This window comes from Centruroides sculpturatus, unplaced genomic scaffold, assembly GCF_000671375.1.
Source record: "Centruroides sculpturatus isolate CEXI.00-Female unplaced genomic scaffold, Cexi_2.0 scaffold1210, whole genome shotgun sequence".
Classification (NCBI taxonomy): Eukaryota; Metazoa; Arthropoda; class Arachnida; order Scorpiones; family Buthidae; genus Centruroides; species Centruroides sculpturatus.
Window position 1 is genome coordinate 128,109 of NW_019385416.1, and position 24,092 is coordinate 152,200.

General features: G+C 30.7%; 2 long non-coding RNA genes across 8 annotated transcripts in view; both read right to left on the bottom strand.

Annotated features, from left to right (window-relative positions):
* Nucleotides 1–18,404, bottom strand: part of LOC111638764 — a 20,780-nt gene extending 2,376 nt beyond the window's left edge. For 2 of the 5 annotated variants that reach the window (XR_002758938.1, XR_002758936.1), the window contains exons 1-3: nucleotides 18,261–18,401; nucleotides 17,923–18,170; nucleotides 17,633–17,841 (exon numbers count right to left, since the gene is read on the bottom strand). This is a non-coding gene — a long non-coding RNA (uncharacterized LOC111638764). Of the gene's footprint in view, nucleotides 1–8,731; nucleotides 8,925–9,028; nucleotides 9,410–11,684; nucleotides 11,801–17,632; nucleotides 17,842–17,922; nucleotides 18,171–18,260 lie in introns of those variants that run through there. The other 3 variants (XR_002758940.1, XR_002758939.1, XR_002758937.1) reach the window with 3 other exon arrangements.
* Nucleotides 18,405–19,238: 834 nt separating this feature from the next.
* Nucleotides 19,239–20,268, bottom strand: LOC111638765. 3 transcript variants are annotated; one of them, XR_002758943.1, is made up of 3 exons: nucleotides 20,222–20,268; nucleotides 19,391–19,638; nucleotides 19,239–19,309 (listed from the first exon to the last, which is right to left on the bottom strand). It is a non-coding gene; the product is annotated as an uncharacterized LOC111638765 (long non-coding RNA). The 3 variants fall into 3 exon arrangements; XR_002758942.1 differs by lacking the exon at nucleotides 20,222–20,268 and adding an exon at nucleotides 19,781–19,899; XR_002758941.1 differs by lacking the exon at nucleotides 20,222–20,268 and adding an exon at nucleotides 19,729–19,883.
* Nucleotides 20,269–24,092: the final 3,824 nt, after the last annotated feature.

Genomic DNA, 24,092 nt, shown 5'->3' on the forward strand with positions numbered 1-24,092 from the left:
AATTTTCAAATCTTTTCTCATAAATTCTCCCTCTCTTCTTACTCTTGAACTTAGAACGATTACGTGTTAAAGACGTCAAGCTGACGAAATTTTTAAAATATTCTATTTATTTTATTGATTTTAAGTGGGGGAAAAATCGATATTTAAATTTAAAAAAATAATAATTCTTAAAAAGTTAATAATTACTTTTTAATTGGTTGAAAAATTCAGATTTTTCCTCCTCAGTTTAGGCTCGTCCAGTGCATAATTATAGTGTATAATATTTGTTTTGTTTTTTTAATCTTTAATTTATTAGAGAATTTAAATATTTTTATGTATTTTTTTTCTTAAAATTTTATTTTAAATACATTAAAATTTAATTTAAAAAATAATATATATATATATATAAGGATATTCGACTGAATAATACGAAGAAACAAACACGTACATTGAAAGTAATGATGAGTTGTTTCTTATTTTTCTAACATTTAAACGACAATTTAAGCTTTAAAATATTCAATAAATCAAAATAAATGTTGTGAATATTTTGATTATTCCTGGAATTTTTATTTTTATTTTATCAATAAATTCTTTTAACTCGACTTAATTTTTCCCCCACTTTATTCGCAGGTTTTGCACGAAAAATTAAAGATTTTCTTTTAAAAAAAAAGTTAATTAAATATTATAATTTATCGAAATTAATTAATTATTTTCTATATTCGGAATCCTTTCGATGACAATTAATTATTCAAAACACGAAAATACAGGTCAGAAACTCGAACGTATCGATTGAAAGGATGCTAAAAAAATGAGAATAAATAATTAAATTATTCATAAATGTATGAATTTGACAGTTTTTTATGGTGATAAGTATATAAAATTTTCAGTTTTTGTTGGGAAATAATAATAAAAAACTCATCCCTAAACATAGAGTAAATCACATCCTCCTCATCCTCCTCTTCCTCATCCCACTATCGTGGGATGAGGAAGAGGAGGAGACGAAAATACTTTCTGTATTTATAGAATGTTTTGTTTTCAATCTTTCAACTTGTAGCTTTTTACACCCGTAACACGTGAAAAATTATACACTTTCAAGCAGGATTTTCTCGAGACTTTTTACCAAAAAATTCCTCTTTCTTTCAGTTATATTCCGTTCACGCAAGATGCCTGCCATCCAAGTCATGTTTTAAATTATTTTTCTCTTCATAAATATATAAAAAAAAATCTTACAAAAGAATATATAAACTATTCATTAAAAAAATGTAAAATTTAAAAAATACAGATTAATATTTTAAAAAAACTTTAAAGTTTTTTTACATATTTAAGTTTAAAACTCCGCCTCAGATCAGCAATTCCAAAGCAATCTTTCGGTAATTTCCACGTAAAATATATTAAAATAATTCGCGAAAATAAACTAAATAATTCGACGGGTTGTTTTTTTTTCTTCGCTATTAATCTTTGCGGATATTGCAACTTTGCAGTAATTTTTTCTGAAATATTTTACATTTTACGATTTCATCCCCCCTTTCTCTCTAGCATCAGAAGTGATGCGGATGAGTGATTCCGCCCTTTAAAAAGTAAGATATTAAATCTTTAAAGTAGGAGTAGAGTTAAGAAACGAGTTAGTTTACAAGAGGAAAAAACTCTCAGTTTTTGTCTCTTCCATATATATTAATTCCCATCTGACTCTCAACATCCGAGATGAAGTTGATCACCTGTGATGGGATTAAATATCCATCAAGAGCAGAAGCAAGAGAAGATAAAAAATTGGAAAAATATATATATATATATATATATATATATCACAGGTTTAATATGTTGAAATTCGAAAAAACTTTTCGTAGGATTTAGAATTTTTATTTTTTTTCTAAAAAAAAAAAAGACGAGATTTTCCTGTAAAACGTTGGATTTCTAACGTCGAGGGGTCAAGTTTTTGGATGTATTGGCTTACGTCTTTCCTCTTCTGAAAGGTTTATTTATTTATTTATTTTAAAATCCTAATTCCTCCTTAAATGTCGGAGGAATATTCTTTTAGATATTCTGCGGGGTTTTAAACTGTAAAAAAAGCAATGGAATATATTGATAAATAATTGCGTTATCCTGCTGAATAATTGAAGAGTCGTGATGGATTCCTGTCTAGAAATTCCAAATAAAAATTGATTAATCTCTGTCTGAAATGGTGGAGTAGAAAAGAGAATATTGTACGAAACGTCAGAAGATTTTCAGTTCGTGAGCGTGATTACGTTATGATGATGAGCGTGATTGCTTGTGATGATGAGCGTGATTGCTTGTGATGATGAGTGTGATTGATTGTGATGATGAGTGTTGTTAGATGCGATGAGTGTGGGTATATTTGATTGGTGTGACAATGATGTGATTATACGTGATGGGTGTGATTGCGTGCGATGGTTAGTGTGATTAGATGTGTAGGTGTGTTGATAAGTGTGATTATACGCGACGAATGTGATTACCTGTAGTGATGAATGTGGTTGTTAATGGGTGTGGTGGTGGATGCGATTGTGTGATGGTGAGTGTAATTATGGGTGATTAATGTGATTGCGAGTGTAATTATGAGTGATTAGTGTGATTGCCTGTGTTACGACGAGTGTGATTGTGTGTGGTGATGAGTGTGATTATGCGTGATGAGTGTGATTAAAATGCCCTCTTAGCGCCTTTCAAGTTATGAATAAATATTTTACGAGAAAAACTTTCTAAGCAATTAAAATTATGGACAGGGTTTTAATATCATAAGAGGCGAGAGATGTGTGGATAAATAATTGGATTATCCTACTGAATAATTGAACAGATGTGATGGATTCACGTTTAGAAATATAATAAATAAATAAATTGATTAGCTTTTCCCATAAAAGCTCAAAAATGGTGAAGTAGAATACAAAATCTAAACATTTATTCGATTTTAGGTGTTTATCTCCATAAAATTGTCGCAAATGTGTAAATTTAACCAATTATCAACGAGAAAGCTTCGCGGTGAGTAATTTAAAACAATTTTATTCGGGTGATTAATGGCTTAAAAATCGGAGAATACGAATAAATAAATGTATTTAAAAAGTAAAACGACGCGATAAATTTTTGTTTGAAAAATAACATACAATAATTGATTATCTTTGTTTACATAAAAAGACAATTTGGTAAACTACAAACCGTAAATCCTGTGCGAGAAGAGCAAATATTTAAATATTTGTTCGTCTTTATCTGGTGTGGCATTTATACATAAGTAAAAATAAATAAATATAAATTATAAAATTGGAGAAAATGTGGAGAAAAATGCAAGATTTTTATCAAGATTTCTATTTAAAAAATACATTGTAATCAACTAAAAGCGATCAAATTCACATCGAACTGGTTTTAAAATAAGGTTTCTGATTCTCGGCGATTTCTCTACATCAGAGACTGCAATTTTCATCAAGAAAATTATATTTTAATACATGTTATTACCGCTGAGGACCTTTTAATCACACTTATTACCAAGCCATCACATGTAATTACGTTCTCAATCACACCTATCACGCGTAATCACACCCACTCCACCATCACACCAATCACTCGTAGTCACATCACATTCACTGTGTAATCACACCCATCACGCGCAATCATACCCACCATCACACTAATCACACCCACTACGTGTAGTTACGTCCTTAATCACACACCCATCACTTGTAATCACACTCACCACGTGTAATTACGTCCTTAATCACACATCCATCACTTGTAATCACACCCACCACGTGTAATCACGTCGTTAATCACACACCCATCACTTGTGATCACACCCACCACGTGTAATTACGTTATTAATCACACTCACCATCGCACTCAACATGCGTAATCCGATTAATGGGATAAGGTAACGAAACACGCGAGCAGGGGAGGTCTTTCTACGGGAAACTGCTCCCTATTTAGGTAAAGAAAACCCGTAAAGCTCCACGTGACCAGCCGTTGACAAGGCTCGAACCCGCGACCAGCGATTTTATCCACTCGTTCAAGGGAGAGGAATAGGAAACACGAGCAAACATTTGAATAAAATCTTTATATTTTTTTCGATTTAACTCGTTAAAGTTGTAAGATAATCAGAAGAAAAAAAAAATACAAATTTAATCATTTTTTTTACCTGGCTAAAGTTTATTTTTTTTCAGAAAATAAATATGCTTTTAAACGTGATTGTCGAATTTCGAGCGCCTGAAAATCGATGGAAATTAAATAAAATACAATCAAAAACTTATATGTATAAAATCTTACGAAAGTAGAAAAATAAATCAATTATCCACTAAAAGTTATCTTTGATGTTTACTAATGCAAGAAACAATTCAATCGATCCACCGACGAAATCCAATTGCGATCGCTTTTTATTGGATCATTTTAAAATTCGAAATTTGTAAAAGCAGCCAATTAGCAATTTCCTATTTGTTTTTTTCTTGGTTAATGAATAATTATAATTTATGGTTACGTTAATTAAAATCTAATTTGATATTTTAATTAAATTAAAATTAATTAGAAATTTTATGATATATATATATATATATATTTTTTTTCTACCCGTCGAATTTTTATAATTATAGAATTTAGAAGGATAAAAAAATTTCTTATAATAAATTAATTACGAATAGTAAATTTATTATAAGAAATTTTACATACAGTAAAATCCCCAAATTTTTACATTTTTGGACACGTGGGACATTCAAACACCGAGAAATTCAAATAAATTCGGGGGTTTTACTGTATGTATGGATTTTAATATGTGTATGGGGGAAAAGATTTTATTCACCCTCTTTGAAGCTTAATAACTCCTATACTTTTCGTCGAAAATTTCTGAAATTATGTAGGTAGGTTCGTGTATTAGGGAGGTCGATTCTGTTAAATTTTGGAGGTTAAAGGTCGAGAGGTTGGGAAGATAGAGGAGTTCACGTGTCGTATCTCCAATAGGGCCGGACTTAATGACGATTTTTCTTGTTATTAGCATTTATAATTTTTTTTTTATAAAACTCGTCTCTATCCTCGAAATTAAGAGCTTTTTGCCATTTTGTAATAATTAACGAAATATCATAACAGATGGCGCCACACGCAATATTAACTCTTGCCGAGAAAGTTGTACAACTCGTTGTTGGAATATTTTTTATTTGTATAATTGTCATTATTAAACGGTAAAGTGACGCATCAAATCATCTCCTATCTCAGAAATTTATCGTATTAATAATTGAGATAGCTGTGAGATAAGTATTGTGCTATTGGGAGGATGCTGAAGCAGCATCCTCCCAATAGCACAATACCCAAAGATTACAGCTGATACAGAGACTGTTACATTTCCGTGGAATCCATTTATTTAGGCCACGAATGGCCGAGTGAATAAGGCCACTAAACACTGGTAGTTAGTGGTGGATTCGAGCNTTCTCTACGAGTTTTCTCGATTACAAGTTCATAAAGAGTAAAGTTAAATTAAATTTAATATCATTTCCGTTACGAAACAGTTACTAAAGATAAATTAATGGATTTCTTCGTTATTTATTTACTGAAAAGAAAAAAAAACAGATATTTATTCATATATCTTTCTCCTTTTCAGTCTGTTCAATTTAAACCAATGTCACTTCTGATGTCATTTCGGAGTCGAGATACTTTTCTATATCTATAAAACAAGAAGAAGGAAAAAAAAAGGGGGGGAGAGAACATAGAAGAAAGAGTATCACGTGACAGTTAAGTGATCTTTTGACGTTGTGTAACATTATATTTAATAAATATCCATCTTTTACAAAATTACTTTTCAAAAACGTGACGTTTCAATCTAGTATAACGAAATGTTTTTTAGTTATAAAATAGCTCTTAGAAGAATAAATAAAGCTTAGAAAAAAATATAGGAAACTTGTAAGAAGATATTTTGAAATATTATTTATATTTTTATATATACTTTTTGCCTTAAAAAAAAAAATAAATAAAAAATAACAAATGCTAGAGATAAGCGATGGCCCCTGTAAAACTATCTTCACTGCATGGCAACCGAGTAATGCAGGAAAGACGACGACGGATGGAATTTCTGTTTATCTGTCAGCGGAGAAATTTAACAACAATTTTTAAATATACAGATTATCGTTATCTTCAACAGATTACGTACATTCGACAGATTATAATTTATTCCGAGCGTAAAAAAAAAAACAGCGAGAGATTTCTTGTGTTGTGTACCGTTAACTCCTACCGCATCCTGTCGTAGTTGGATTGTCACAGCGGATATGACGGCGCGACAACGTCACTAAAAGACATCCTTCTATCATTTTCCGGTGATTACATAGCTTAATATTAATACAGATAAGAGCTGTAACGTAACGGAAATGTTTTACGTGATCAGACATTACCCTGGCAAACAAAGTTACATTTTCATTAATAAACTATAAACTACCCTTTCAATACACAGAGACAACATAAAGTATTAAATATAAGCTGTAAATATTGGCATTTTATTCTTTAAAATTCGTTAAAAACAAGGAAAAATTCGTATATTTTTTAAATTTCATTTAACTACTTTAAACTTCGAGCATCCATTATTTAATCAGAGAAGATGTGGAAAAAAAATATATGATTTATAATTATAAANTTTCTACGGGAAACTGCTCCCTATTTAGGTAAAGAAAACCCGTAAAGCTCCACGTGACCAGCCGTTGACAAGGCTCGAACCCGCGACCAGCGATTTTATCCACTCGTTCAAGGGAGAGGAATAGGAAACACGAGCAAACATTTGAATAAAATCTTTATATTTTTTTCGATTTAACTCGTTAAAGTTGTAAGATAATCAGAAGAAAAAAAAAATACAAATTTAATCATTTTTTTTACCTGGCTAAAGTTTATTTTTTTTCAGAAAATAAATATGCTTTTAAACGTGATTGTCGAATTTCGAGCGCCTGAAAATCGATGGAAATTAAATAAAATACAATCAAAAACTTATATGTATAAAATCTTACGAAAGTAGAAAAATAAATCAATTATCCACTAAAAGTTATCTTTGATGTTTACTAATGCAAGAAACAATTCAATCGATCCACCGACGAAATCCAATTGCGATCGCTTTTTATTGGATCATTTTAAAATTCGAAATTTGTAAAAGCAGCCAATTAGCAATTTCCTATTTGTTTTTTTCTTGGTTAATGAATAATTATAATTTATGGTTACGTTAATTAAAATCTAATTTGATATTTTAATTAAATTAAAATTAATTAGAAATTTTATGATATATATATATATATATATTTTTTTTCTACCCGTCGAATTTTTATAATTATAGAATTTAGAAGGATAAAAAAATTTCTTATAATAAATTAATTACGAATAGTAAATTTATTATAAGAAATTTTACATACAGTAAAATCCCCAAATTTTTACATTTTTGGACACGTGGGACATTCAAACACCGAGAAATTCAAATAAATTCGGGGGTTTTACTGTATGTATGGATTTTAATATGTGTATGGGGGAAAAGATTTTATTCACCCTCTTTGAAGCTTAATAACTCCTATACTTTTCGTCGAAAATTTCTGAAATTATGTAGGTAGGTTCGTGTATTAGGGAGGTCGATTCTGTTAAATTTTGGAGGTTAAAGGTCGAGAGGTTGGGAAGATAGAGGAGTTCACGTGTCGTATCTCCAATAGGGCCGGACTTAATGACGATTTTTCTTGTTATTAGCATTTATAATTTTTTTTTTTTTATAAAACTCGTCTCTATCCTCGAAATTAAGAGCTTTTTGCCATTTTGTAATAATTAACGAAATATCATAACAGATGGCGCCACACGCAATATTAACTCTTGCCGAGAAAGTTGTACAACTCGTTGTTGGAATATTTTTTATTTGTATAATTGTCATTATTAAACGGTAAAGTGACGCATCAAATCATCTCCTATCTCAGAAATTTATCGTATTAATAATTGAGATAGCTGTGAGATAAGTATTGTGCTATTGGGAGGATGCTGAAGCAGCATCCTCCCAATAGCACAATACCCAAAGATTACAGCTGATACAGAGACTGTTACATTTCCGTGGAATCCATTTATTTAGGCCACGAATGGCCGAGTGAATAAGGCCACTAAACACTGGTAGTTAGTGGCGGATTCGAGCCTGACCAACGTGAAGTTTTCTGACTTCTTCACCTGTCTAACACCCAGTTACCCGTAGGAAATCCTCACGGGAGGCCTTTCTAGGGGAAAATGGCATCTATTTAGATGTTATATACGTGAATAAAACACAGAAAACTTTACGTGATCCGGAGGTACGAACCCTTCACCAATTATCAACATTCCGTTCTTTAGAATATAAAATGGATAGATCCTAGTTGCAAATAATTATCTGTAATGGTTAACTGAATTTTAGGCCACCCCCTAGAATCCCTCAAACTGTATAATTTCCTTAATTTTAATTACGAATTTTCAAATTATATATTAAAATAACGATCGATTGATTGGTTACTTAACGCAAAGATGGTTCCACATTGCAAACTACACGATTGGGCTCGTTGCCAGTGGGCCTGACCCGTAATGGGTTTTGTTTGATGGAACAGATAGAAAGGCCACCCGTAAGGCATTTCTATGCAAAACTTTCCCCTATTCAGGTGTTAGACACGCGAAGAAAACCCGGAAAACTCCTCTTTAGTAGAGGGCGCGAAGCCACGCGGTAGTGTTGATCCACTCGAACAAAATCCATAATGAAGTGGAACATGGTTAGAAATGGTTTGAATTAGTTTATTTTGTTACTGCCAAATGGGATGCCTTCCGGAAGGAAGCTGGTTCCTTTTTTTTTTGGAGTTACAAACTAGAAAAAATTCAGAAAACTCCACGTGGACAGTCCACGTGTTTATTTGGCTACTGGTGAGCAATGGAGAACGATGCTAAGTCCCTTACTGCTAATGAGAGTCCAAACAGAATTCGGATGCCTCATAACAATAGATTAGCACCTTAATATAATATTAAATAATTACTTTAGAAGAACGTAAAGAAGTAAAAAAAAAAAACGTTATAAATTAGTAAAAAAAATTTTAATTTAGGCGAATAAACTTACCTTTAAAGACGAAAAGAAAAAAGTGGGCGAAGAGCCTTATAATGTTTAAACTTCTTACATATTTTAAGCACAATTTAATGGGCCAGACAAATTGCACAGAAGTATTTATCTTTGAATGATAAAAAGAGAAATCTTGAGAGATAAATACATCAAGACTAAGTTTATATTCGATTGCCATGTTTACCCGACAAACAGGAGGGAAGGAAATTGTCAGCATGGAGATGAAAAAAGAAGAAAATAATGTAAGATTCGATCGAGCTTTCTTTTTCTCTCCTCCCCTAATGCCCCTAACTGTACATTTCTCATGGGATTACTCTTGTATGAAACCACCGATATTAACGTAGCAACTGATTATTTCTATGATCTGATGACAATATTTATCTGAAAAGAATCATTTGTAGCAGATTAACGAAAGTACATGAAGAAAACCACGATATAATGTAACAATCTTCCGTAAATAAAAGTTATTTTACAGAGAGATTTATCGATGCGTTTAAGGAATGGTCACATAAATTAATTACAGTGAAGGAAAGGTTAATAAAATAATTTAAATAAAAGTAAAAAAAAAACTATGCAAAAAGTTGTTTGGCATGATGGCCGAGCGGTTACGATGGCATCCTTCCTGTCTGGGTGTCCGGGATCACATCCTAACAATGTCGAAAATCCCTAGTAATTTTTTAAGAGGTGATTCATCTGGATATGTTGGACCTGGCCGAATTCGTAAGGAGCTTGTTAAAAAGGCCTCTTAGGCCCCACAGGAAAAATAGTTACGTAGAAATCTTTTTTTTTTTTTTTTGGTGAATTTTTGAAGCACTTGTTACAGTGTCTTGAAGATTATTCGTAAGGATTCTTCTTAAAAAATTCCCTTTTCGTGTTCAAATTTATAATAATTTGCATCTTTTTAAAAAAAAATTATATGCGATTTTATGTTTTATGATAGTGTTTATTACGTTTCGATTGATGTCTTCTTTGTCCATTAGTAACCGAGTATATAACACCACTGGTCGTGAGTTCGCACCTCTTCTGGCCACGTGGAGTTTTCCAGTCTTTCTTCACACTTAAATACGTATAGAAATTCCTTTAGGGAAGCGCCCTAGGCCATTTGGACCGGGCCCTAGTACAAAAAGCACTGAAACTTCTATATCTTGGTGTCTCTTTTGCAACGAATGGTATCTCCTTTAAGGTACCCCTCTGTATTTTACGTAATAAAATGTGATGTAATCGATTTTATTCGCATACTTTTACGACTTTCGAAGAAGGGAGAGCCCCACATTTGTGGATGACTCCGCCTCTCTGAATTTTATATGTAAATGGTTAATGGAAGACGGGAACTGCAACATTTGGGCCATCTGCCAAGGGGATGCCTCTCAGGGGAGTCTTCTACGGGAAGTGATCCCTAGTTAGGTGTTAGGATACCTTTCTATAGGAAACTGGTCCCTATTTAAGTTACGCACGCGAAGATAAACAGGAAAACTCCACTGATAAGGCGCGAACCCACGACTAGCTACCAGGGTTCAGTAGTTTTTTTTCTCTACTCGGTCACCGGTGCACAAAAAAGGTAGTGTGTATATAAATATAGGAGTATTATGTCTAGAAAGCTTTCAATCGATATCCATTATGACGTTTCCATCAGATTATAATCGACAGTCTCATACTTCATAATCCATATAATCTTATTGACATTTTTCTTTATCGATCCTACAGAATGCAATCCATTTGATAAATTCAAATATTTAATATGTATTAAAATTTTTATAAAGGGTACATACGTATACTGTATATCTTTATGCCCGGAAACGGGAGGGGCCCCGAATTACAAAAGCAAAAATAACTTTCTTTTGAATAAATCGTGAAAAATCTACTTTAGTTCTCTCGTTTTATTTCTTTTGGATGGGCAAGGCCCTACATTTTTGATTGAACAAGGCCCCCTTGCATTCTTTCTCGTTTCCTGTATTATTACATCGGAAGGATTTGATTGACGGGATAGGGAAACACAACGTGTGGTCGATCGACAAAAGAGGAGGGCCTCGTGACATGATTTTTATAGGAAATTAGCTCCTATTAGGGTGTTAGGCACGTGAATAAAACAGGGAAAACTCTACGCATTGGTCAGATGCGAAACCGCGACCATCGTTCCAATGTTTAATGGTGCTTTTCATCCAACGACCGAGGGGCCTCTCATGATCAAACTCGCATGTAATCTCTGTAAGATCGTTCCGTATCTTTTAAAATATATAATATATATATGTAGAGTGGCCCAAAATTCGGTTAACCAAGTTTTTTTAAGATTATTTTAAGAACTTTCAGCTGTTACAAATCCTCTTGACATATATATATAGAGCCTATATTTCGGTTAACTTACTTTTGGCCCGTTCTGTATATGTATAACCTGTTTAATAAAGTAAGCGTGACTTTAACAATGATTTCAAATGCGGGACCACAGTAATGTTTGATGTTGCTTTGTTTTATCATATTTCTCCTCCAATCCTTTAACAATTCACTATATCGAGTCCAGATTCAATAATTAATTAATGTAATTACATTAATGACATTTAATTTATAAGTAATTGTGTAAATTAGAGCGAAATCTTATATTTATTTAAATTTCTTTACTTAATTATCATTAGAATCTCAAGAAAGAAGACGATTGGCGTACGTTTTTAAAAAGAACCAATCAACTGTCTTCTTTTTTTTTTTAAATCTGCAACCGTGATATCTTACAAGTATCTCGAAGGACCGCCGATGTTTTAATTCGGATTTTCTCTATCTTTTCTAAAAATAATCGGTAAAAATCAAGCAAAAAATACGAATAATACATAAATTTTCAGCCCAATTTAATTATTAAACGAAATAAAGTTACTTTAAAATCGTAAAATATTTAAAAATCATTACAAACAGAAACAATAGATCTTTAATATATTATTAAATAATCTAAATAAACATAAATAAAACATCAGAATTTTCTGATAAAGATGATTTTATCACTAGATACTATATTATAAAATGTAGCATTTTAAAAAAATATTCATGGAGAATAATAAAATGTTACGTATAAAGTATTCATAATATAATTTATGTTGATAAACTGCTCGGAGGCGAATTTACAGAATTTATTTGTATAATGTATAAACTAAGAAACTATGTATCTGCCGAGACTTTAATATTACTGTATAAATCATGTATGGTATTAAGTTGAGAAGTGGCATTACGGGAGATTCTTGGCCTCCTTATAACGTAGCGGGCAATAAGCAAAATTAATTTTAAAGCATAACTTCATATTTATATGCAGTTTAATATACTTACTTGACAAGAAAATTTAGATTAAAGCTGTAAAATTATTATAACTTATATATAAAATATTTAATAAGAATGTTTTATAATTTATCTTTTACGCTGTAAATAAACATTAAAAAATCCAATTAAATTCTTGTTTAAATAAGTAGAATGTGTAATAATAAAAATAAAAATAATAATTTAAATTCAGCTGTTATATATAACAGAGGGAAAGAAACTTTTCGACACTTTATAATGATAATATATGAAGTTTTTTGATAAATTCTCATAATAGATGGCGCCACACACAATTTCAACTCTTGCCGGGAAAGTTAGGCAACTCGTTACTGGTTTATTTATTTATTTACATCTCATCTTTTTCTTCCGTAGTTTTTAAAAAGAAATTACTATAGAAGCATGTTCAATTTTTATAAATAATCTAAGAAAGATTATGAATTCAGATTTGTATATATATATAGGATGTTCCATAACTCTGGAACCATAAAAGTTATGCTGATATTTGTTTCTTTAAAAGGTAAAGCATGAAGCTGTGTATGGAAAAACGAATTTTATGATGGAAACTCGAAGTCAGCATGAAGTTGAAGAAGAATTTAACATGCTGCATCCATATCCCTGCGTGTTATTAGTGGAGAAGTCTGGATGCAGCGTGTTAAACTCTTCGGCAACTTCACGCTTGTTGCTGGATTTTCCCTGCATTCTTCATTTGTTTTCATCCCCAACAATTGTTACCATTACCTCTAAGTCTATAGATTGGTTCTGGAGATATTAAGTGAGTAGGGGTCATATCTCCCGAAGCAACGGTTCGATTTTCTTGAAAATTTCTGGAAATATTTCCCCCTAATTCGCAAACATCCCTGCAAAATTTCAGAAATTTTCGATAAGAGGCACAGGAGTTATTAAGCTTCAAATTGAATGAACAACTCCGTGCTCCATCCCATACATAACTTACACATTGCCTACGTTGAAAAAAACCTGTTCAAAACGGAAACCTTCCAAAGCGGAATAAATATTCTGTACCGTACGAGTCCGGTTTACACAGGTTTTACTGTAAATATATTTTGATAAAAGCTAAGATATATTATCTCACAAAATCTGAAAAATAATTAAGTTATTGAATATTATTTAGTCACATGTAAAATAAAGGAGCAACGAGTTACGCAACTTTCCCGGCGACATTTAAATTTTTGTGGCGCCATCTGTTNGAGTTCACGTGTCGTATCTCCAATAGGGCCGGACTTAATGACGATTTTTCTTGTTATTAGCATTTATAATTTTTTTTTTTTTATAAAACTCGTCTATCCTAAAAAGTAAGCTTTTACTTTTCAGGGTAGATGAGTCAGACCATTTGATAAATTCTCATAATAGATGGCGCCACACACAATTTCAACTCTTGCCGGGAAAGTTAGGCAACTCGTTACTGGTTTATTTATTTATTTACATCTCATCTTTTTCTTCCGTAGTTTTTAAAAAGAAATTACTATAGAAGCATGTTCAATTTTTATAAATAATCTAAGAAAGATTATGAATTCAGATTTGTATATATATATAGGATGTTCCATAACTCTGGAACCATAAAAGTTATGCTGATATTTGTTTCTTTAAAAGGTAAAGCATGAAGCTGTGTATGGAAAAACGAATTTTATGATGGAAACTCGAAGTCAGCATGAAGTTGAAGAAGAATTTAACATGCTGCATCCATATCCCTGCGTGTTATTAGTGGAGAAGTCTGGATGCAGCGTGTTAAACTCTTCGGCAACTTCACGCTTGTTGCTGGATTTTCCCTGCATTCTTCATTTGTTTTCATCCCCAACAATTGTTACCATTACCTCTAAGTCTATAGATTGGTTCTGGAGATATTAAGTGAGTAGGGGTCATATCTCCCGAAGCAACGGTTCGATTTTCTTGAAAATTTCTGGAAATATTTCCCCCTAATTCGCAAACATCCCTGCAAAATTTCAGAAATTTTCGATAAGAGGCACAGGAGTTATTAAGCTTCAAATTGAATGAACAACTCCGTGCTCCATCCCATACATAACTTACACATTGCCTACGTTGAAAAAAACCTGTTCAAAACGGAAACCTTCCAAAGCGGAATAAATATTCTGTACCGTACGAGTCCGGTTTACACAGGTTTTACTGTAAATATATTTTGATAAAAGCTAAGATATATTATCTCACAAAATCTGAAAAATAATTAAGTTATTGAATATTATTTAGTCACATGTAAAATAAAGGAGCAACGAGTTACGCAACTTTCCCGGCGACATTTAAATTTTTGTGGCGCCATCTGTTATCATATTTTATTAGAAAAAAATTTTATTTTTAACTATTAGAGATGAAAACTTCGGCCGAAACCACGCTATTATAAATGGCAAAAAGCTTGATTTTGAGTGTAAGTGCGAAGAGTAAAAAGCAAAAAAATATCGAGACGTTGAAGATATTTTTAAACTACAGTGAAACCTGTGTAAGCCGGACTTTACACGGTAGCGAATATTTTCCCATTTAGGCAGGTTTCCGTTTTACTAAGGTTTCGTTCTGTACAGGTTTTAGTGCATTTGACATTTTGAATGATGAAAAAACAATAATAATAATTTTGAATTTTATTTAGCGAAAACAATTTAATATTTTATCAAATACTTGATAAAAATGTATCTATTTTTAACATTTTCCATACGAAATGAATAAATTAAATATAATTAATCAATTTACAGACATTCTTAATATTTAATTTATAAAATTTCCTCATAATTTATATATTGAAACAATATTAAATATTAGAAAAATTATAATTTAAGTAAGTAATAAAATATTTAAGTAATGTTACTTCATAAATTGCTAGATAATTTGCTTATAAACACATTAAAAGGTATAAACTAATTAACAAATCAATAAATAATATATACAGTAAAACCTGCGTAAGCCGGACTCGCACGGTACCGAATATTTTTCCGTTTTGAACAGGTTTTTTTTTTAAACAGAAAAACCTCTGTTTTTCGAAGAATTCTTTCGATTTAGGCAGTTTTCCGCTTTATTTATTTTCCGTCTTAAACAGGTTTTACTGTATAAGTAGTAAATCGATTTAGTAACGTTAATTATTGTCTATTTTATGAAAGGTTATGAAGGTGAAAGCACGTAGAAGAGCTGAGACGATTGTTATTGTAAACAGAAAAATTATTCCAACTAAAAATAGTCTGGTATTTCAATAAAAAGATGTCATACTATTTGAAATCTAACAACACAGGAATAAACAAAGTATTTTTCTTATTTTTTTCAATTGAGAATACATCCAAAATTCCTTTCCATTGTATAGATCATATGGCATTCATGTGGTTATTATTATTATTATTTTTTATTTTTATATAGTAAACGCCGATATGAAAGTAAATATATACAGTAAAACCTGTCATAAACGGAAACCTATGCGGAAAAAGATTTAAAATTTCGTTATAGATGGAACACGACCCCACTGAAGACACAACACGTAACCTCCTCTATCTCCCCAACCCCACGACCTTTAACCTCCAAAATTTAATAGCATTAACCCCTCTAATATATAAACCTCCCTAAAAAATTTCAGGAATTTTAGACAAAAGATATAGGAGTTATTAAGCTTCAAACAGGGNAAGTATAAACTAATTAACAAATCAATAAATAATATATACAGTAAAACCTGCGTAAGCCGGACTCGCACGGTACCGAATATTTTTCCGTTTTGAACAGGTTTTTTTTTTAAACAGAAAAACCTCTGTTTTTCGAAGAATTCTTTCGATTTAGGCAGTTTTCCGCTTTATTTATTTTCCGTCTTAAACAGGTTTTACTGTATAAGTAGTAAATCGATTTAGTAACGTTAATTATTGTCTATTTTATGAAAGGTTATGAAGGTGAAAGCACGTAGAAGAGCTGAGACGATTGTTATTGTAAACAGAAAAATTATTCCAACTAAAAATAGTCTGGTATTTCAATAAAAAGATGTCATACTATTTGAAATCTAACAACACAGGAATAAACAAAGTATTTTTCTTATTTTTTTCAATTGAGAATACATCCAAAATTCCTTTCCATTGTATAGATCATATGACATTCATGTGGTTATTATTATTATTATTATTTTTATATAGTAAACGCCGATATGAAAGTAAATATATACAGTAAAACCTGTCTAAAACGGAAACCTATGCGGAAAAAGATTTAAAATTTTGTTATAGATGGAACACGACCCCACTGAAGACACAACACGTAACCTCCTCTATCTCCCCAACCTTTCGACCTTTAACCTCCAAAATTTAATAGCATTAACCCCTCTAATATATAAACCTCCCTAAAAAATTTCAGGAATTTTAGACAAAAGATACAGGAGTTATTAAGCTTCAAACAGGGTGAATAAAGTCGTGCCTCCACACCATACACATAAACAGAAACCCCGGAATTTGGAAATTAGTATTAGAATAATTTTTTTAAAACATATATAAAATTAATACATCATCTTTTATTATAAATAAAAACTTATTAATCATTACTTTAAAATATATAAATTAATAAATAAAGATTGTCAGAAACATTATCTAAAACTTTATCACATTTAAATATATTATTAATATATATTATATAATATTTATTATAATAGATTAAACAGGCTGATCAATATGCGTTAAAAATTAAAATTTGCTTTTAAAATAGGGGGGAAACATTTTTAAAAGTAATTATTTATTGGTGTTACATTAGTCAAACTACTGTAATAAATTTGTCAGAAATAAAACATTTTAAATACGGTTGCCAACCGCCCTCCATTTATTAGGATTTAAGAGGACGGTTGGCAACTCTACTTAAAATGTTTTTATGTCATAAAGTATTTATGTTATAAGGTAAAATTTAAAATCTACTCAAAAGAAGTACAATACAGTTCAATACTAGACTGTCCTCCTAAATTGAGGACAGTCCAGTATTGAACTGTATTGTACTTCTTTTGAGTAAACAAGCGAATAAAATTTAGGGACTCAATTATTGTGGCTTTGTGCAACAGTTTATAATAATCATTTAAAACCCTATTTAATATTTTATTTGTTAAATTATCTTTATAACAAAACAATGTTATAAATGTCCTCCATTTTCCACTGTTGTTTTTTGGTAGAAGAAAGTTGGCAACTCTAATTTCAACCATAAAAAAGCAATATTAAGTCATTAAAATTTTTAGAAATGTTAGAATATAAAGCAATAAACGAATAAAACTTTTTATAGGAATATTTTAAATGACTATTTATGTAAATGGATATAAATATTCACATTGGCAAAAGGATGGCAATAACATTTTACCGAGTTCCAAACTGATGTAAAGTCAATGTCCTCGTTCCTTCAGTTGTAGTTGAAAACTTTTCTTTTGGCGACGAGAACTTCAAGAAACAAATCTGTATTTGGCACATCGCCCCTTTGTAGAAGGCATTTTGTTTTTTTCCCCTTTCTTTCTTCCTTTATTCCCTTCTTTACTTTGGCAAGATATTTGAAAACTTTGGCTCAACTTCTTGCTATATACAGAAGCCAAAACAAAAATTTTATACTTGGCTATTAACGAGATATATATATAAATCGAATCTATTAATTTTTACCATTATCGATTATTTGGTTCGGTAGTTTAATTGATAAGGAAGCTGGCCTAGCGAGTAACACACTGAAAAATTCGGTTAATTCGATGATAGCAATAACAAGAAGACTTTCGAGATCGACATTGATTCGTAATAACTTGTTATAAATCGGGAATTCTCGAGGTTAAACACAAAGGGAACCACTTCGGGCGTGAATTCACGCTTACACGATTTCGTCTTCCCGAATTTCTTAACCTCGTAACCCCGAATTTCTGAAACGATTGCAATTACAAGAAAAATCACTAATAAGTTAGAAACTTGATGAAATAAAAAGAGGAAAATTAAATCTTCGTAGATCTTACCGAATAAATTTAATAACATAAAACGGAATTAATTAAATAACGGTTTAATTACCATAAACGAAGCGACGAATCAGATCGATGGAATTTAAAAATTTAAACTCGACTGACGTCACCGAATTTAAACGACAAATACGATTATTCATTCNTATAATAGATTAAACAGGCTGATCAATATGCGTTAAAAATTAAAATTTGCTTTTAAAATAGGGGGGAAACATTTTTAAAAGTAATTATTTATTGGTGTTACATTAGTCAAACTACTGTAATAAATTTGTCAGAAATAAAACATTTTAAATACGGTTGCCAACCGCCCTCCATTTATTAGGATTTAAGAGGACGGTTGGCAACTCTACTTAAAATGTTTTTATGTCATAAAGTATTTATGTTATAAGGTAAAATTTAAAATCTACTCAAAAGAAGTACAATACAGTTCAATACTAGACTGTCCTCCTAAATTGAGGACAGTCCAGTATTGAACTGTATTGTACTTCTTTTGAGTAAACAAGCGAATAAAATTTAGGGACTCAATTATTGTGGCTTTGTGCAACAGTTTATAATAATCATTTAAAACCCTATTTAATATTTTATTTGTTAAATTATCTTTATAACAAAACAATGTTATAAATGTCCTCCATTTTCCACTGTTGTTTTTTGGTAGAAGAAAGTTGGCAACTCTAATTTCAACCATAAAAAAGCAATATTAAGTCATTAAAATTTTTAGAAATGTTAGAATATAAAGCAATAAACGAATAAAACTTTTTATAGGAATATTTTAAATGACTATTTATGTAAATGGATATAAATATTCACATTGGCAAAAGGATGGCAATAACATTTTACCGAGTTCCAAACTGATGTAAAGTCAATGTCCTCGTTCCTTCAGTTGTAGTTGAAAACTTTTCTTTTGGCGACGAGAACTTCAAGAAACAAATCTGTATTTGGCACATCGCCCCTTTGTAGAAGGCATTTTGTTTTTTTCCCCTTTCTTTCTTCCTTTATTCCCTTCTTTACTTTGGCAAGATATTTGAAAACTTTGGCTCAACTTCTTGCTATATACAGAAGCCAAAACAAAAATTTTATACTTGGCTATTAACGAGATATATATATAAATCGAATCTATTAATTTTTACCATTATCGATTATTTGGTTCGGTAGTTTAATTGATAAGGAAGCTGGCCTAGCGAGTAACACACTGAAAAATTCGGTTAATTCGATGATAGCAATAACAAGAAGACTTTCGAGATCGACATTGATTCGTAATAACTTGTTATAAATCGGGAATTCTCGAGGTTAAACACAAAGGGAACCACTTCGGGCGTGAATTCACGCTTACACGATTTCGTCTTCCCGAATTTCTTAACCTCGTAACCCCGAATTTCTGAAACGATTGCAATTACAAGAAAAATCACTAATAAGTTAGAAACTTGATGAAATAAAAAGAGGAAAATTAAATCTTCGTAGATCTTACCGAATAAATTTAATAACATAAAACGGAATTAATTAAATAACGGTTTAATTACCATAAACGAAGCGACGAATCAGATCGATGGAATTTAAAAATTTAAACTCGACTGACGTCACCGAATTTAAACGACAAATACGATTATTCATTCGAACGTGCGACGCCACATCGTGTTAAAGATTCTTACGATATTTTACGTAGGAAATAAATAATACAAAAAAAAAACTTTTCAAACAGGTTTTAAACCTGGAGGTTATTATTAAAATATTATTGTCATAATTTCATCAATTGTACTTGTACCCTAAAGAGTCATCGTCGACTTGGGCAAGAAGTAATTAATTCGAAACTGAGCCTTGAGCAATGGAGACAAAGGAGATTTTCACGTCAGTCATACTTTTGACGTCATCGTTTCTATAGAAACAGCACTCGATAACAAATTCGAGTAGAGTAGACGAAAAAAAAAAACGGAAAAAAAAGAAAAAGAAAACTAAATACCTACCGACTATAATAGAGAAGTTCGAAACGGGTTTAATTTCTTTATTTAATTGATCGAAAAATCAATTGTCTGCACCGAAAATGCTTATTTTCGAAGCGAAACCGGTGAAATAAACCAACTTCCGGTTTAAATATATTCCAAGATCGATGTATTGGACTAAATAACCAACTTTCCGGTAAGTATTTTTATGAATATAGAAATAATATCGTAATAGTTAGAATAACCGAGAAAGCGGTAATTTGAATAATGTATGACGTAGAAACATAAAAGATACAAACAGCGCCCCCTGATTAAGTGGTACGGAAGCTTTATATTCGAATATATTTTTGGCTTTATCGCGGGGGTTTGAGATGGCGGCGGATTTATTTTTCGTTGGCGTAACGAATATTATAAATATGAAATCTCTTCCGTACATAACGCCATATATCATAGAGATATCGGGCTTAAATACGGCATACTCTACCCTGCTTAACTTTCAGCAAACATATTTCTTGGGAAGATGGAGAGCGGGGATTATAAGAAGATAAAGGGAGCAACAATAGGATGAATCATTAAATCCACTTAATAGTAGATAATCTAAGGAATTATGCGATTAGATAAATGAACGGTTTAATTATAACCCGTCGTCATTAATAAATTATAAAATTATTACGATTTACGTATCTTGTATTCTTCGTTTAATTCGCCTTTCTATTTACTATTTTTAGAGGAAAAAAAGCTCCTCTATTCTTTTTTAAATCCTTAATCAAGTGTGAATTCTGATAAAGTTAATTATAACTTTCCAACCTCTTCAGTTTACGCTTTGAAAGACATTGATCGCGAGCTACTAGTTGAGAAATTCGAGTAGCGAATTGGATTAAGTGGTTAATTTTAGAAATTTCAATTAAAATTAATAAAAAGATGAATCGATGCGATAAGAAACCTCATTGTTTTTCTAATACATTCGTTTATAATATAAAAATTTGAATTTTATGGAGTGTAAACTCGAATAAAGTAACGAAGATAATTATACAGGATTAGAAGAATCTTAAAATATCTAATTAAAATAAACAACAAACGAAAAAATAAAATAATGGATAATAATGGTTAGAGATTACACGTACGCCATTATTATTAATGTGACTCTATCAATGAGGCATGTAAAAAGAGATTTTCTTTGCAATTCCTGGCGTTGATTGGTTTATTTTTAAACAAGAAATCCTCTTTAAATTTATCAATTAATCTTCTTTTTTTCTTTTCTTGTTGGCGGAGGTAGAATCATTGTCGACGTATAACAGAACAATTTCAATTATTAAAGCGGGCCGAGTTAATTAACTCCTTAAGAACGTGGCCTATTTCTGTTGAATAATCTGGTCACATGGCATGTCAATAATTTAATTACCCGTTCTCTTACATAAATTTCGCGGATATTCTTGTCAGATGACACGGAAGGAGAATTGTCATTTCGTATGTAATGGATCTTTACCAATTTCTCTTTATCTTTATACAGTTATTGGTTAAGATTAATAATGGCTGGTGAATTCTACCCTGTTAGATAATTTCGAATTTATTCTAACGTCAGTTAAGTTGTAAGAGAACATTTGCTATGGAAATTGTTAACAATTCTCTAACGAGTTTCTTTCTTTTTTTTTTTTTACTTCCCCCCTTTAATGCAATGTTTTCTCTTTAATATTCTCATTAAATTCCAATCTGAAGCAATGATTATAGCATATGAATTTATAGTATTTTTAAACGATAATTTCGGCTAAAAAAAAAATAATAATAATAGAAAATGGATGCCAAAAATAAGAACCTATTTTTAAAACGAGAAGAATCAGATTTTTAATGGGAATTTCGTATTTTTATGCTTCAGACAATACCGTTTAATACTTGATATAAATAAAATATGGATGCCTTTGTCGTCGTCGTCGCTTCGGCAAATTTCTCTCTTGCCAGTGATAAATCAGTCGGGTTTTACCTTAGACCTAGCCTTATACTAGTAGAAACTATCGGGACTAGTAAAGTTAACCCCCCTGTTCAGACGATTTTGCAGTAAATCTCGACCAAACGAGTCTCTGAAGTATAATTTTTACTCGAAGCGCTGTACTTATTTTCTATGGTTATTATGCTAAATAATTGGTTTGGTTTCTTTTGGATTCCCTCAAAAATGAAAGAAGATGAAGTGAATCTTGCCCTCAACCAAATAAACTCAATGGTCGTATCTTTATAATGTGAAAAAAAAGGAACGGAAAATAAGAAACCAAAAGAAAGAGAAAATAAAAAAACAATTTTATGAGTAACAAACAGTGGTTTTCGGATGATGTAAGCTCTTCAGAGTTATCTAGAATGATCGATTTTTTCACAAAGAGATCCAATTAAGTCTTTCCTCTAAAGATCAACTGAGACCTTTTACAAACTTGTCACTTGTGAATTCTACATTTTATATTTATTTTTCATTAATCAGCCTGGTAAATACTAGAATATACGTAATTTATGTTCCCTTGTTCCCTTTAAAAAAAAGAAAAAAGAAAAAAAAATCAATTGAATCTCTTGAAATGAAATTTTTTGAATAAAATAACATTTTTTTCCTTTTCTTTTTTTATTCGCTTAAATTATCATTAAACTGTGTTTATTTTTCTTTCTTCTACATTACACTTTATCACTGTAAATGGGAAAACATTATTTATATCGCTTAATGGCGAATATTTATGATGTTTTTTTAATTCAGGAAAAACTTATTACGTCTGGTTTTCTAATTACATAAAACATAAATGGCGCTAAGAGCAAATTTCCTCTCATTTTTCAAAGTCCCCGCGCGAGGCATGTTATTTTTTTAAATTTTACGTTATTATTTATTTTTAAAATTGTTCTTTGACTTAATTACAGTTGATTTATTCAAATACATATATATATATATTTAAACTAATGCAATAAAGTAGAAAAAATTCAATTATAAACAGTACTAATAATAGTTCTAAGTACTGCTAACGATGGCGCTGCTGTTGCAGCGATCCCATTCGTTTAATTACGATTTTTTTTAAACGAAAATTAAATTTTAATATTTAAAAAAAAAAATTAAAATTAAAAACAAAAACTTCGTGTAAATTTCTTAAAGCAAATATTTGACTTTTACTTTAAAAGTTTATAATTAAAGAAAAATACTTTTCTGATAAACTAAAAGATGGCGCTAATATTTGCAAAATTAATCACGTGTCGTTATAATCACGCTTTATAAGTCTCGAACAAAATGGCGGCTCTTCGTACGAGTATAAACGCTAATAGAGAAGTTAATATTCTAGCAAATTATTATTTATTTATTGTAATTAAAATAAAAACATTTATTATTAATAAAAAATGAAGTAAAGGTGTTATATTTAATTAAGGAATATTGAATAAGCTTGATAAGATACGACGATGCAACACGTGGTCGATTTGCCATGGAGGGTGCCTCTATGGGAAACTGGGCGATATTTAGGTGTTAGACATGAAGAAAACCGGGAAAACTTCACGGGAGTGGTGAGGCACGAACCCGTGACTATCAGTGTTCAGTGGTTTTATCCTCTTAGCCACTGACGGACTCACGTAAAATGAAGAAAAATTATATACCGAATATCCCTAAAGACATAATTTATAATGTTATTTATTATATATACTTTCATATCAAGAAAAATTTTATATAAATAAGTATAAACGCATATATAAATTGTACAGTTAATTAATTAATTAATTAACTAATTGACTCACTTGAAAGTATAATTTATAAAATTAGAATAAAATCGAAATAACTTTATTACATAAATAAGTAATTATTCAATAATATATATATATATATAGTTCAATATTTTCTATTGAAGTTTTCTATATTTTAGTACAGGAAAAACACCAAAATATGATA